This window comes from Varroa jacobsoni, unplaced genomic scaffold (assembly GCF_002532875.2).
Source record: "Varroa jacobsoni isolate VJ856 unplaced genomic scaffold, vjacob_1.0 contig02522, whole genome shotgun sequence".
Classification (NCBI taxonomy): Eukaryota; Metazoa; Arthropoda; class Arachnida; order Mesostigmata; family Varroidae; genus Varroa; species Varroa jacobsoni.
In genome coordinates, this window is record NW_019214829.1 from 18,098 (window position 1) to 34,580 (window position 16,483).

Genomic DNA, 16,483 nt, shown 5'->3' on the forward strand with positions numbered 1-16,483 from the left:
AAATTTAAAAGCCGGACTAAAGTTACTTTTTCCGATGGCAATTCTCCACGATACTAAACTAGTTCACAAATGTCATATTTTAGCGTTCAGTAAGTAAACTACTCGAGTCCTTCTGTCAGTGGTTTCATACGTGCGCCTGGGTGAAATTATAACTGTTTAAGTTATGCTAAACTACTATAATAGAGTCTAAATTGTAGATTCTGTTTTTATAAGTAGGGAGAACTGGGCGATCTTATGAGGGCTCCTTTTTTCGAAACATTTTGAAGTTACAGTTATTTCCGCCTTTAAGAGTCCGGAGTTAAGATAGCCCTTTGTTGCTGGGGTGGAGACTGCGGTGACGATACAGAGAGACCGTGGCAGGAAGAAAGTGAAAAAGACGGAACCGGCCGTTAGGAGTGGAAGACAAAGGAGCTGGATAAGGTCCTAAGACTATGCAGATGAGATGGACGGATGCCAACTCGAACAACAACAACAGCAACAGCACTATCAACGAACCCTTAGCCCTTCTTTCATTCCCTCTATGTCCAGTTTTTTTTGCCCATTTTATTAGCCGTTTCTACAGTTTTTCCAGCGGGAAATACACGCAAAAACCAATACAACCTCTGCAAGCATGAATTACATTGCAGGCGTGCGCTAGCCTTAGCGGATTATATGATAGGAAGCTGTCGACTGCCTAAAAACCTCTCTTCCTTCGGGGATCAACTTATGAATGGCGGTGGGCTTCGAAAAGGTCGAAATACGGATCTCTAATCTTCAAAAAAATAAGCGACTTCATTGAAGTGCTTGCTCGGCTCTTCTTTCCTGTCTTCGAAACGTAACCACTCTTCCTTTGTCGACCTGAGCGACTTCGTCTATTCGACTCGACGCCAATGCGTTCTATTTATTGGTGTGAATTAGCTGGCGCGCAGTTCCGCATGTCATATTTTTCAGCATAGTCATAGTAAACGTCGCCATCTCTCTTAGCTTTCTTTCAGTTTTATGGTTTTGATCGACCACAGTATGTTTATGTCTCTGGCCCGCGAGGATCCTGCCGGACTGAACGGTCGATATAACCGTCTCTACAAAGGTCGTATCGCTAGTTAGGTTTCCTCGATGTTACGCCTTCTAAACCGCTAAGCAGTAATTAAAGCTTGAAGAGGCGGTAGAGAACCATCGGTGGCGAACGGTTCGGTTTATCTTTCTCGCCGTACTCAACAGGTTACTAATGGCTTCATCCAACATCTATCGACCGAACGTCGCAAACACAATTTGCTGTTCCGGTCGGTACGGGTTCAAGAGTTTAAAACAATGGCCGTCGCAACCGCCAGAAACCGCGTGCTGTATTTAGACACGCGCCGTTGCTAACCATCGTTGCCCATGATTCCCAACACTTTACGAAAACAAATCCAAGAACACGGCGAGAAATTATACGTCAGAAAGGGACAAGGCCAAGTAGTGTCCATTTGCAAATCTGTCGAATCCGGCTTCTTGCCATTCCGTTCTTGATTTTTACTGTTTCTCGTTTTGTACGACACCCTACGTGCTTCCTCTTTATATTTAGCTGGCCTCCATTAGTTTTTCGTTTTTGTTGTTTTGCGTCCGTTGCCTTGGCTCTTGTTTTTCTTATATAATCTCCAAGTATTATAGTGGTTGGCCCCAAGCCTGTAGAGGCCTTTCTCATGGTGCGTTTGGACGCTGCGGGGTACGCACTAATTTGAGTTGCACTGACCGAGAACCCACAATAGCATACTCCGTGGCGGCTTTTTTTTTATCGCCTTCTGATTATTTTATTCTTGAAGCCGACAGAATCACTTCTGAGGGTGTAACTGGCTCTGCGAGTAGGCCGCGGATGATGCGAGCTGGTGTCCCCATTCACCCAGACAGACCCTAGCCCAGCAAGTAGTATCCGATGGCGTCTAAAGATGAAAATGGCTTTATGCCCACCAAAAAATATTTGATGATAAGGTTCCATCGTTGTGTGGCAGTTGCCTTGCCTTGTAGTAAGTAAGCAGTAGCCTAACGTTCGTCTCTGGATTTAGACGTTTGCGGTGTCGCAATGATATGCAACGATTCCTCAGTTGCTGCTCTGGGTCCAGCTAATGGCAGTCTTATCGAGGCTGTTATTTCACGCCCCATAATCCATAGTTCTTTCACTTTTTCTGACTACCATAACCAGCAACACTTCAGAAATTAATTGTTTTCTAAGATACGCTCTTCTTCTTAGTCTTGTTTTTTTTTATCAAGATTTTTGCTGTCTAGATTCATGCCGCCTTTCATTCATAACGTCTACTTCCACACCCCGTCACCGTGCAACAGGGCTTGTTGCCTGGACCCTTCACCGGCTGCTGTCTTTCCAATCGCCCTTCGCCCAGTTACAGTGGTGAGGTCGGTGTCGCTACTCCGGTTGCTCTATTGAAGCCACTAACAAGGAACTGAGTTGAAATTAACAATCTCCGCCACCTAGCTATCCGTACTTCACTGGCCCTGGCTACCGTAACGCATCGTCAGAGCGATGTTTGGCATTTGCAGCTGCTCTGCCCATTTGGCTGGCTGACATTTTTCAGCGGTGTTACCCAGTCAGGCTTCCTGAGTTATCTTTTCGGCAAAAGTTACAGACTGTCGAAGCCGCCCTAGCTCACAGGCAACCAACCACGTCTCTGGCCCCCTTCAATATATATATATGTGACTCTTACCTTCTGTACGATCTGTGTAAGTGCAGCTTCATATACCGTGGGAGGGTTAAACGGTCAGACGAGGTTTATGCGCTCTATTATGTTCAAGCCTAAATCTAGGCGACAGTGCGGGAGAAAAAATGTAAAATATCTCGGCGACGATGTCATCGACTAGTCGGTAAAAATCAGATTAACGTCTCTTCGGGAGAACTGGGTCATTTCGATGCGGTTCGCCATTAGCTTATTGTTAGCGTGAGAAATGACGTTACCGAAAGCAATTTAGGGCTAAACGAAGGTTGAACGATATTTATTAAACAGTATGTCTTGTTACTGATGGCAAACGGAGGCAGTGGCTCTATCGTTTTGGTGCTGCCAGTGTTGTCATGCGAACAACCAACTGAGGTTAAAAGGCGACGGAAAGCACCATAAACATTTTAATCGATAAGCAATTCTTTGAAGGAAGATTTTTAGGGGTCCAGCTATCGACGACGCTACGGCAAGACGTTTTGGGGCCTTAGACTTTCTCGTTACCGCTCTTTCTTCCAATGCACGCGTCCAAACTCCATAAATTGCATTTAATTTGAAGGCTGTATTATGAATTTACGCTTTCTATACTTTAGTAGCAGTCGAGATTTGGATGCACGCTATAAGTAAAGTATCTTTATGTGAAATATTGCTGAAATCAGGGACAGGAAGGCATATGCACAACTTCTCGATATCACTCCCAGCAGAAAACTGACGCTAAGGTGCCATATTCAGCAAACGCTTGCATAAAAAATGTCTATGAACCGCCATAAGCTTAAACTGTGGCTGATGCCATCTAAGTTCGATTAGATGAGTCAGAGTAAACCTTCGAACAAACCATAAGAGTTCCCTACGAAATTTTGAGGGTTTTACGAGATATGGTCTTACGCGCCAAATCAATCTTGCAGTATTTGAAAACATTTCCCATCGTTGTGTGAATGCAAAAAGCTATTACTTAGTTGAAATAATGAAAAACCGAATTTTGTTCAACAGGGTTAGTAAAACCTTATGTTTTTTAGTGTATTACAATCTAAGCTTGCCACAACACAACAGTCTTGGCTCACGCCGTAGAGGATTTCAACGTGTCACAAATTTCAGCTGTCTAGGATATCTTAACCATACGTGTGGCTAATGGTATATTTCATAACTTAAACCGAGGTTATAATATGCTTGAGTCAAGCAAATTCTCTTGTCGCTCAGATACCGTACAAGCATATAAATATTATATACATGTATTAAATAAGTATGTAATCTCTTTCATTTTGCACATGTCGCCGTTACTGGCGACTTCGTTCGAAGGCTCGACCTATTCCTATCGTTAACTGTTCGCTAATGGCTCGGCCTTAACAAAGTTGCTATTAAATCAAACCTTCGAAAGAGCTGTCAACGGAAATCACCTACTCAGACATTATCGTTGGCTATGGACAATTATCAAAATCCTAGCCTAGGTTCATTTGATGTGCGCTCACGATGACTCAGCGCAAGTAAAGGTCGCACCATGCCGTATCTTACAATCCAATGATAAAATATGAACGTGTGCGTGTTTTGCTAGGTAGTTGTACTCAAATCATACCACATTTGGTATATTCTTTGCATCATTAAAGCTAAAAACAAATTTAATAGCTATAGATTAGCGGTAACATTTCTTCCCATTTAAAATGCAAGAAACGGGGACCGAACACTAGAAAATCTTTCTGTCAACTACCTTGTTTGTCGATGTTCATGTAGGTCCGTCTCAGAAGCTCTAATTGTAATTATCCAAGAGCTATTTTCATTGTCGTCTGGATCCAAAATTAGCGGTGCATAGCCCAGAACGCTGTGGACAGCAGCTGAAATAGTGGCGCTTTGGGAAGATAAGCGAAAATTAATTTCTAAGCTTTTTTCTGCATCATTTCTCTCCGCTACTCGAAGCCCGTTTGCTGTTGACCGGCCACCGCACAACTCCCGTGGCAGTTGTCCAATAGGCGCCGCTTCCTTTTATCCTTTCGCGCCTGTTTTGGATGCACAAGTGCGTGTGCTTAATGATTGTTGCTCGGCAGGTAAACCCATAGATAGGTGCATTCCAGGAAGACATCTAGGTTCCGTGCGATCAGTTACGTCTTTTTCTTCATCTCGAAACATCGGCGACCTGGTTCGCTTTCCTTATGAACACACGTATACACTCAATCAAATAGTCAGTTAACCATGATTCAGTCTCTCGTAGAAGTGTACAAGCTGGAGGTATGATATGTGCCAGTAATATTCCGTATACTGTCTATTTATCACGTCCACGTTAAGAATAGGATATTTGGGAAAACAAAGAAACTCTCAGAATAGTTGGTAGATTAACTCCTCCTAAATGTGTTAATAGCAATACAGAACATATAGCACCAGCACTATCAGGTATATTTTCATGAAGCAGGACGACAAGTTGCGCCTTCTTGTACTTCGTGATACCTTAGGCCAAGCAAGGAGCGTAGTAAATGCAAGAGGTCTTTAGACAGGAACATACGAAAGCATATATACACCTCATTCTTTATATTCTGAACCGTCTGCAATGTGAATTGTTAACACTGACTGCATTTCTGGCACCGTAGTAGCTTCTTGGTATGTGTCGTTCTACTATAGCGCATCAGGGACCGCATAAGCGCCAAACCATACGACGCATGCTTAACCGAGGGACGAGTTTGTGAAATGCCGCTGTCGGCTTTCTTCGCTGTTACTTGACTGTTCAAGCGCCCCCTATCCAGGTGGTTGCCCCGCATGCGTTGAGTCATCCGCTGGAACGGCTTCAAAAGCCCCCGTTCCCTCTTCCACCGACCCACTTAGGCTTGCATCACGTCTCCCTCTTGCTCTTTGGGTTTAAGAGCTTGCCATTTAAGGGCCAAACCGGTGGCTATTGGGGCAAAGGCCGTTACGGTGTAGGGCCGTAAAAATTCGACCTCCATGCAAACGACAGAAAAGAAACGGTCGGGAGGAAACTACCTTGATGTTCACTTGACTTCAACAGAAAAGGAGGGAGACACTTTTCAAGAACAGACAACTCTGCCCCGTTCCTCGTACGCAGTTCTCCGTATACCCCCCGCGTAGCCCGGTTTTCGATATAGCAAAGTCGGGCTAGTGTCGTTATTTAAGATTTTACTATACATCGCTGTTATTCTCTAGACTGGGCGACAACATCAAAGACGTACATTAGTTTCCACAAGAATTACAGCGATAGTACTGACGGTGGCCAGGTAGAAACGTCGCGGCAAAATACTTCCTAATTCAACCTTTCTTGCCACCCCACACCTAACGACGTTCATCTAAAGTATGTCAATGCATATGTAAGCCAGTTAAAAGGCTAAGCAAATGTTCATACGACGTTGTCGACATCCTGGCTTCAAGGATGAACGAGCGTTACAAACGAAGATAGGTGACATATTGATATGTAGATTTGAAGAAATAAATCCCAGTGTTGAGCACCTTGATTCCCAGACCTGTTGAGCACCGCACGTACGTCTATGCCGTACGCGTTAACGCATGCAAAGGTTCGACTTCACTGAAGACGAAACCTTAAAACGTTGTGATAATGCCTATGGAGCTCTGACTTTAGCATCGTGTCGTACAATTTAAGACGATTAGTTTATTTACTTTTTTGACACTGTTATGCAAGGCAGACACAATGACAACAATGACCCATGTTCTTCCGTATATTGTATATCGATTCGTATCATGCTTTCTCTTTTCATTTACAGAATATATGCGCCAACCAATGAGCACGTAGTAGTAATCATGACCATGCGGTCATCGCTTCAAATTTTAGCTTTGGCGAACCGTAATTGTGCCGTTTCATAGGTCTAGGAGAGAAAAGCCCAGATAAATTCAGCGAGACCCATTCCGGCCAGACCTTTTAGTGGGGAAAAATGTTTGGTGCTACACCGAAAACGTAATTCCCATGACCTGTCAGTAGAAGTAACCGAAAACGTTAAGAAATATCCAGACCAACGTCTGTAATGGTCCACTGAGAGTATCAGTTAATATGCTATGTCTAAGAGCCTATTATTTAACAAAAGCGGTAACAGAAACAACTCGTAAAAACTTATTGTTTCTATTTACAACAGTTTGATTGTATACTCAATTGTCTATTAATATTTTTTTTTATCTAAGGCGTAGGTCTTAGTTCTGGTCGGAAAAAACCTAGCTTATATAAACATGTACATAGCTTACGTGATTCGCCTGGTCTATTTACCCGCTCAATCCATGTGGAACATGATGCTGTTTATTGTAAATACTTCCAAAAATGAAATACTGCAACAGTAATAGAACAGGGAATAAATTAAAAAAATTTGAACCATGGTCCGAGTCGTGGCCTAGCGGAGTGTCGAACTCAAAACTGTATTCTCGGATAACTGTGTAGTATATGAACGAGGTTTAAAAATGCATTATAAATAATAACAAAATTCTACTAAACATCATTGGTTGGAATTAATCGGAAAAAGTATTGGAAAGTATTTGCGGTAATTATTTATGATATTAGGTGACTGTAATATCCGTTAGGCTTCAATCATCAGAGATCAATACTACTGTCGATTTTGCTACCATTTAGTAAGCAGATTTTTGGAGGAGCGGATGTTTGAATATGCTGCACAGACGATTTTCGTTTATCGTTTAAGACATAATCGGAAATCAATAGACAGAATCCGGGTTCATAACGGTGATCTTAATGCGTTCAGTCTTTGTAAAAGAAACACTTTTGAGTCAGTCTAAATGGTACGAAAGGTCGAGTTATTTTAAGTTGCGAAATGGCGAGTAATTGAGGGAAGCAGTATTTCGTTGTTGCATTGATTGTTCCGAATCATTATAAAAAATAGGTGAACTTTTTCAATTGGTTTAAGCACAATAATGATTTTTTTAATAATAATAAAAACAATATACCTTTTGAGGTGCAAGTATTCCAGATCGGTGTAGAAAATACATGATTATAGTTCGTTCTTTTCTATATGTTATAACCTTTACATTGAAGAAATTCGTGAAAAAAAGTAAATAACTCGATTTATAAGACTCGCATAAAAACGAAATAATTTCATGGTAAATTTAGCGAGATAGCATCTATTAGAAACAGCAAAGAGTCGTATTGAACATCGAGACAATAGAAAACACCCTTAAGTAACGAGTAGCCATTGAGAAAAAGAGTCAATTTCTTAAAACAACATGCGACCGAGATACTTATATTCGTCAGTGGCCAGATAGCACTGTAATAGTCCCATTTGGAAATTCTACGCCACTCAGAAGTGACCCCGACGACCCCCCCCCCCGCGCCCTTAATGGCGATCGATTCATGAGTTTTGCAAATTAAATATAATATAAGTTTGTAGGAAGTTAAAACAGCCGCCTGCCACCGTCCGTCATTCCAGTTATCGCCTGATAGATCCTGATATTGTATCGATGCGGGTGCAGCTCGCTCTGGATTATTCTTCGTTGTCACACGAATATATCGGAGGAAGTCGAAGTGAGCGCAGCCACGAAGTAAGCGAGGCAGCGGAGATCTGCGGTTCTATACGACAACTAATTCTATACCAACAATTTGGTCATCAAAGGCAAAAACCTGACCAATATGCCAGATATGATCTAACTAGATAATTCATTTGCAACTCACAAAAGTTCCTTGCTACTAGTACTAATAATAATAATCATATTTATTTTTTCCTGTTAGTACCCCAGTTAGTAACGGTCGAACCTCTAATGTTACCGCACAACAGTTCTCTATAACAATGAATGGCTCATCGTCTTTATGGAAAAGATGTATATATATATTAGTTAAATGTTATTAATAGAATCATCAATAATATTACAAAGCTACCAGTTAATCAAAGTACCCTATATTGACTTACGATCTCTACCATATGTGCTTAATAAAGTACAATTTACATATAGTGCAATAAAAAAAAATCGAATTTCCAGAAGCAGAAGGCATCGGTGCTCCATAAAAGCGATAATCGTCTTAGGAAGACATTGAAAATTCTTCACTTCATAATCTCTTGGTATTTGTGATCGTGTTTCGCAATTCACTCCGACTTTAAAAACAGCGCGTAGGTCTGACTGACCATGGCTGCCATCCGGTTTTTTATCCAACTAGTCTAGAGTGCTTCGTTGGATTAATGAGTTGGTACTCAACCGTCGATTACCTTATACCGACCTGGTAAACGAAATTAATTACTGCTGTTGATCTGAACACTTTATCACGCGTAATTCGCCAGTTCATTCTCTCGTGGAAACCATCCTTTACTTACCCTAACGAGAGGACGATAAGTTTTTGATAGTAGTGTCATTCTGTGCAATCGCTTCTCTATTTCTCTTTACTTCCCTCTCTATTTTTGCACACACACACACACACACACACACATATATATATATATGTTTTTTCGACTGACATCGTACCGCTGTAGTCACTTGACGGCAGACAGTTCACGTTTTGGTGGGTGGCCAAGGCGGAACCGGTGATTACCTTTCTCCGTCCTTCAGGCCGCAGTGGTTCCTTGCTTTTGCGCCAGTCGATGACAGCCGAAAACGTAGCTCAGCGTCGCCGAGAGATACAACAACAACGCACCAAGGCGGCGTTCGAATGAGGGACAGGCATCTGCTAGCGGAAGTGGGCGGACCGTCAGACGACCGTAGTCGGTCAGCACTGAAACGGGTCAGCAAGGAAGGGGCTTTGAGCTTTCGGATTACGATGACGGAAAGCGGAAATGGAACTGCCCTGTTATCAGAGACACTTGTAATAGCGGAAGTCGTGTGCCGATCAGAGCATCTCTGTTCTTCTTTCTTGTTCCGCCTGACGGCAAAGCTGAGAAGCACTCAGGAGAACGCTGGATGCGGAACAGACGAAACGCCCGCCGTCGTCTAAATAACAAATGGTCTCGTCGTCCATCAGTGTGACCAGTTTTGAGTTTAGTGCGCCGTGTTCCATGTAAAAAAACGAACGAGCTCCTAATGTAATTTAAACGTTGTGTAATTTTATAACGACGTCAAGGGGGAGGCACGAATAACAGAGTATGGCTGTATATATAGCGCTATATTCTAGAGGGACTAGGCGACGAGACTGCGGTAGAGTTGTTGGTTGTCGAAAACCGTTGATATTTGTCTACAGCGAATTCTTTAGTTACATTTGATGACCCTGAGCAACCTTTAGAAATTGTACAAGGATAAACGATCTCAAAAAATTATGTTTCTTAAGGCCCACAACAGAACATTTCTAGGTTGCCTCGCTATCGAAGGTCACAGCTACGGTTTTGTCTTATGTATAACATACTGGTATGCGTATCTATTATTCGTAACTACAAAACTATTATAACAATGATGGAAACAACGCCGAGAACAAATGTCTTCTAAACTAGTGCCTAATTGTGCCTATTGTCTATTGTCTTTATAGGATATGTACATTGGGCGTACTTCGTAATTTTCGATATTTGGCCCTTTGAGAATGGTTAACGTACGGGAACAGTTTTAAAGTTCAAAACCGGTAGCAAATGGTTTCAGGTTCGTAAACGGCATCGTACAATGGACCGTTCATAATGGTTCGCAGAGCTATGGCGGTCACAAGCCAAACAACGAAAATAAAGAAGAAATATATATGTCTGCTACTATACAACAACAACTATAGAAAAGCGGAAAACATGCGCAGCTTATCTGTCAATACGGACTTCGGCTATATAGATGTATCGGCGTTTGATCATCAATGAGATTTCGGCTAGCGTATATGCAAATCATCAAGGCAACGTAAATACGTACGTATAGCTAAAGAGATCAAAATGTTCATCAGGTTGCTCGGAATTATCTAGCGGGTCGTGTACTGTCCTCTTAGAGCTTATGATGCGACCATTCGTAGTAGCTGAGCAACTTGAGCCCAGATTACACGACACGCATTTCCGCTCCTCGGGTTAGTTTACCAACTTTTTTGTTTCCTATTTTTCACCGTCAGCTTTTTTCTTACAATTTCATAATGTCTGCTTTACGACAAATCATGTGCTGGGATGGCAGAGAGCATATTGTCCATGTTCTATGTTGCTCTAAAGCTTCTATGGTCCTTGCGTTTGCCAAAAGTTTGATCAACAACAATTGCCTAAAAAAAAAATTACTAACTAATGGCAGTTTTACTGAAAACCCGCTTGCAAGGGTCTTTGCTAAACATTGACAGATTCCCTCGACGCTCCTACTTTCGAAAAATAGAAACTAATCATTGAAAGCTAATATTCTGATGGCTGATAACGATCAGGCCCGAGATGGCCAGAACCTTCGTTTGCACCGAATCTGGCAAGCGTGCATTAGTGGCAGCTGAATTCACTGCTATTGTATTAGGATCAGTTTCTATTTAGAATTTTTTAAAATCCTAGTGTCGACTGAGTAAATCCTTACAAAACCTGACCTTATAAAAAGGTCCGTCACAGTAGGGTACCAAAAATATGAACATTGGATATTAACATTAAATTTAAGGGATTTTTGTTAGCATGCTATTTCAGTCTGTTTTTAATTGGGGAAAAGCTTCTCGATGTAAATTGTTTTAAAGAATTCGTGTTAAAAAAAACTAGGTCTTGTAGGTACATAGTAGGTGGATTTTAAAACATCGTTTAATTAAACTTCAAGATTATATGCGTACGTTGATAATGTACACACTAGCTATCACCTTTAACAAAAATACATGCCCCACCCTAAATAAAGTCCACGAAATGAGCGGCAATTGCTCAGCGCAGCAGACAGCCCCACGTGATGGAAAATGAATTTTTATGTAGTCGAAACACTCGCAATTTGCTAATTTTACTATTGAGTTACATTCGAACAATTGCGGTGTCTGTATTCGACAATGAGTAATATCTCATAAGCCCATCGAAACCCTTTACGTGCATATTCATTATAAAAAAGGTACAACTTATATTATTTAAGGCCAGCTTTTCAGCTTTGTCTATGCTACATCGTAGTTTACCGTAGTAGCTTTTTTACGGCCTGTACTTTTGTTCGAAATATCCTGCGATCCCTGCCTTTTTGTCGTGACATCTTGAAACGTCAGCTCTCTATCGTGCCCATTTTCCTTTGCTTTCGATGAAAGTTGCGAAATTTCCAACAATCCTTTGACTTCGTCCACAGCTTACAAATTAGCTGGCTCTATTGCCCTTTCATTTTTTGTGTAGGGTTAATCATTGAGGCTAGCTTGGTTTACGTCCAGTACAGGTTTAGCCATATGTTCTAGTTTACTATTTCATCGGATACTGGCTTTGGTTCATATCCTATGGAGTAGGCAACCTCCTCGTTTTAGCCTATGTCGTTAGCCAGAACTTTTTTTGCAATGCTCTGCACTTCAGTCATCAATTAGTGACTGTGGTCAGGTCTGGCGAAATCTGTATTGTGGATGAAGGGCCGCATAACCTGTGCCCTATGTGTGATTGGCCTGAGACGGTGTCATGCAGCTGGTTCATCTGGTACCTCATTCATTTCTACTTTTTTATAGTTATTGCAACTCGTAGCCTCTTTAATTTGTTATTGTTTCTCTTTGCTCCTCAAATTTGTGCTGCTAATTTTTCTATTGCTTTGCTAAGATTTTGCCCTATTTTATTCTTATCATCGCTCGAACTTCTACCCTTCTTGCTACTAGACTTTTATCTCTACTGTTTTTGCCGCGCAGTCTATCATACATGGGGCTTGATTACTATTTCATCTTTTTTTTCCTTCTTCAATGTTCTGTGGGTATCAGTTGTTTATTCGCGGCAGCTTCTTACGGCTATATTTTTGCGGTTGATTTTTGCCCGGCATTGCCAAGATTCCTTGTCTAATAGCTTGTGCATGCAAAAGCCTCTGCTCCGATTGCTTTCAAAGCATCTTTGGTCCTTGCATTGTAGCTAAGTATCCGCATGCGAACTATGCGTGCTAAGTCTTTCGTGACTACTCCATTTTTTTGCCCCAGGGCAATGTATTTTTTGCGCTGTAAACGCGATTGAGTCATTCAGAAAGTACATACGATCAGTTTCTGTTGGTAATAATATTTGAGAGTTGCTGTGTTTGCTAAGCCAGACAGTGATTGACAAGGAAATGAAGGCAATAGCTGTAATCTTGAAATGAGCCTCCAATGGTCATTGATTCTCTCTCGCGTTCAAACCATACATCAACCATTGTCCACTAGAGTTTGATGGACGCCATCAAGATCGCGAATCGTAGATTTCGCTATTGATCCAACATCGTCAGGATAGATTTTTGGTCAACTACATGCACTTTCAGCCCCTACACGCAGTTTAACAGTCTTCTTTCCGTAGTCAGGGTTCGGTTCTTAAACAGTAAATTAAATTTTAAAACCTGTCACCACACTTAGCAGCGTTTAAATAAGGTGTGCTTGTGTGAGGATGGAAGTACAGTGTATGTAACTGAAGCTGCTATGGTCCGCAACCACACCGATGACGTTATTGGCATCAAATATAATGGAGTCGTACGGTTAACTACTTAGTTCAATAGCGGATAAATTCGATCTCTGACAAACAAAATTTGAGGTTTCTTGTGTAGTTTATTTCTATTGAGTCTTGACGCCACCAATGTGTAATACGAACTCCTTGATGAATGGCCAAATTCAAAGATCTGGCACTCACTGTAACGTAGGGTATACGTGTATATGGACGCACAAGGTGCAAATGGGTACGCTTGTCGTTATACATCAAATTGATCTATCGATTATCTTTGGTATTGACTGATCGACTTTGATTAACTAATAAATTCAGATAAAACCGTGTGTGGTATCGGCAATGGCAACAGAAAGAACAGTACAGGGGAGACAACATATGTAAACAATAACAATTTCGAAATTAAAAGTAGCTTTTTGCGTCGGCCAATTTTTGCCCTGCTTAACTATACTTGTAGTAATGAAGGTCCCAAAGACAGCCAGCCTTGTTACTTCTCTTTAGTATAATATCTGTAAGCTCAGAGTGAGGGTCAACCCTGTATAAAATATCATTAGAGAAGTCACAAGGGTTTCTAAATACGAGAGAAGACGCCGACAGATTGAACAACAGAAGTAAAAAAACCAGGGCAGTAGGTCCCCAATCAAGGAATTTGCGCAGTAAATACATGTTTAGTCTGCTTCCCTTGGGCATCGCGCAGCCAGAACCGAAACACTTTGAATTTATGTGATGGGACGAATCAGTTGCTGGAAAAAAGATCTCGACAGGAACTGGCTAGATAGAATTTCATTTTTATGCCACTTTATGCTTCGACCGAAAAGTAATCAGGCTTATTTACAGGACTAGCGGTTCGATGATGAGAAGCGGTGCCTGTACGTTAACATGAACGGGGGATCCAAGTAGACGACTCTAGCAAAAAAGCTAAGCTTTATGGTCCCGTCAAATTTCCATTTGCAGAAGATTATGCTTTGCGTGAGACTGCAATAGCTTGATTTACTGAGATTCGCTTCACGCCAACCAGATTGTTAATCAGCACGCTTATTTGGCTTAGTAGGGTCAAATCGATCGGATTATTTAAGATGAAAGGATACAACGAATGAGGTCATATCAACCTGCTGCATGAAAACACGCGACCATTTTCGGCAGACATTGCCAAAACTACTCTCCTGGACTTTAGGTGGACGATTTTGTTCTCTCCAAACCTTTGAGAGGTCTTCACTTTGTTTGTCTATTGGGCAATTACCTTCGTCGTTTTAACTTTGACACGGGTCATTAATTTAAAAGGTGGCTTTGAAGATAAAATAAGATTGCATACGTCATTTGGCGTAATGATGAGAGAAAGTGATGAACAATGACGGAAGATACATAACCCACTAACCTATTATCACCGAAATAAAAATAGTACTGTGCTCTATTTAGTGAAAAACATGCCAATTTTTCTTGGCACTTAATTCACCAACTGTTTTTACAGGTGTGTGATAGGAATACCGTTACGTCCCAGGAAAACTGTAAATTTTCCTCACGTCACTAGGCCCGGTAAAAGCAAACGATTCGCAAATGTTAGACGCATAGCTAGTTGCTAAAAATTACGGGAACTCCTAAGTATTTCGGCAATTTTTATACTTTATTATTAGGAAAACCAGTAACAGGCACTCTAACGGCACGCTTGGATAAAGCGAAGGCCATACACTGGTTTAATTACGACCTTGTCCTATTTTCAGAAGCGTAGCATAAGCTTCGATAGCACCCACCGGTCGCTCGGCCCATCTCAAGCACGACATGGGTAGTCGGTAGCTGTGTAGGTTTATCACATTTCTCCGTCAGTCACTGCGTATTACGGTTTTAGTTTAACCGGTTGGTTAAAGTAGTCTTCAACTCCTCAAATAATGATTTACCAGCGAATCGTCATGTCAATCAAATGTGTCTAGTAAACGTTAGACTGTCACAGGCAGGTCACTTACAGAGTTACCGCTGTACCTGATAAAGAGAAAGGACAAAGGAAGTACGTCGAACGAGTTACCCATGATAAGTACAATGGGACCAATCTGTCTGCAACAAATTACAAGGGCTGTAGAAAAATCGTAAATAAATAACATTAAGAGAAATGGACGGCAAACGTTTAAAGAGTTCTCTGGCGTAGTAAAAAGAACAAAAAAAGGATAATATTAATAATTAATGTAAACGCAAAACATTGGCAATGGTACATTCTAAATCTTAAAGATTTTAAAAATTAAGGTCTCATGTTGAACTCTTGACGGTCGAAGAAACCCGCACGAAGGATTTTGATTTTGGACGTTAATTGTACAACTTTCTACGCCTGGAATTCGTTTTTGATCCGGTGCCCAAAAGACTGCATTTTGGTCTCCTCGGTGTAGCCGTACATCGCCGTTCGACTCTTTATAATTGCGGGTCTAAACAAGTTTGGTTCTTCTAGAAGGGCCGAAACATGTTTCCGAACACAGTTCTTCATAGTCATTTATCTGTTACACATCTAGCGATTTTTGCAGAAACTTCTACTTAAGCCTTCTGACGCCTGACCGGTCGGTAAGAACGGCCTGACATAAGCCACCTGAGATCTCTATCTTTTCTGCTAGCTCTCCTATGATTATTCAGCAGTTGGTAAGCACGAGCTGTTTTTACTTTTCCACGCTCTCGTTGGGGGCTCCGTCGCCGTCGCAGGTTTTTTAGGACAAGGATCCCGTTCCCGATAGACCCCGGTCCGTCCTCGACATACTTGAACTACCTATTTGTTTGAGCTTTACTCAATTTTTGGGATCCGTACGCACTCTGCAACAATGCAAATGGTTCCGGCAGTTGATTTCACTTTCCACGCAGAACCTAAAACATACTTTAATTGAAAAATATCGCAAACCACTTTATACATAGACCTGTCAAATCTTCACGAAAAACCCAAGAGTGCATTTTAAAAGTGAGGTTTTACCTATAAATTGCAGCAACTCTGGTCTTGTTGCCCATATGGACGTAGATTTAAAAAAAAAAAGCGAAAATTCAAACGACATAGTAATTTTTTAACGAAAAGTTATGTATCTTTGCCGAGATTTGAGACACCGGTTCCTTTTAGCCAAAAGCGCCCACTTATAATATATTGCGCGAATAAGAGTTTCCGTGTTTAAAGCCGTGTTAGAAAGCAAAAATAATGGTAGTCGCTCGATTATTTTCTTGTAAACTAAAAAATGAACAGTCCGTATTGAATGTCTACAGGTTATCATAATCTATAGGCTGAACAAAGTACAAGATGGATCCGCTTGATGGAACTGTACACTCCGTAAGTACATACTTGACTCGGCCTAGGCAGGCAAATTCGCCTTTATGGTTAATGTGAGCAAAGAGCCTAAATAATATAAGAGATTATCTTATTAATAATATAATAAACTGTGTTGTCCCGGTGGAAGG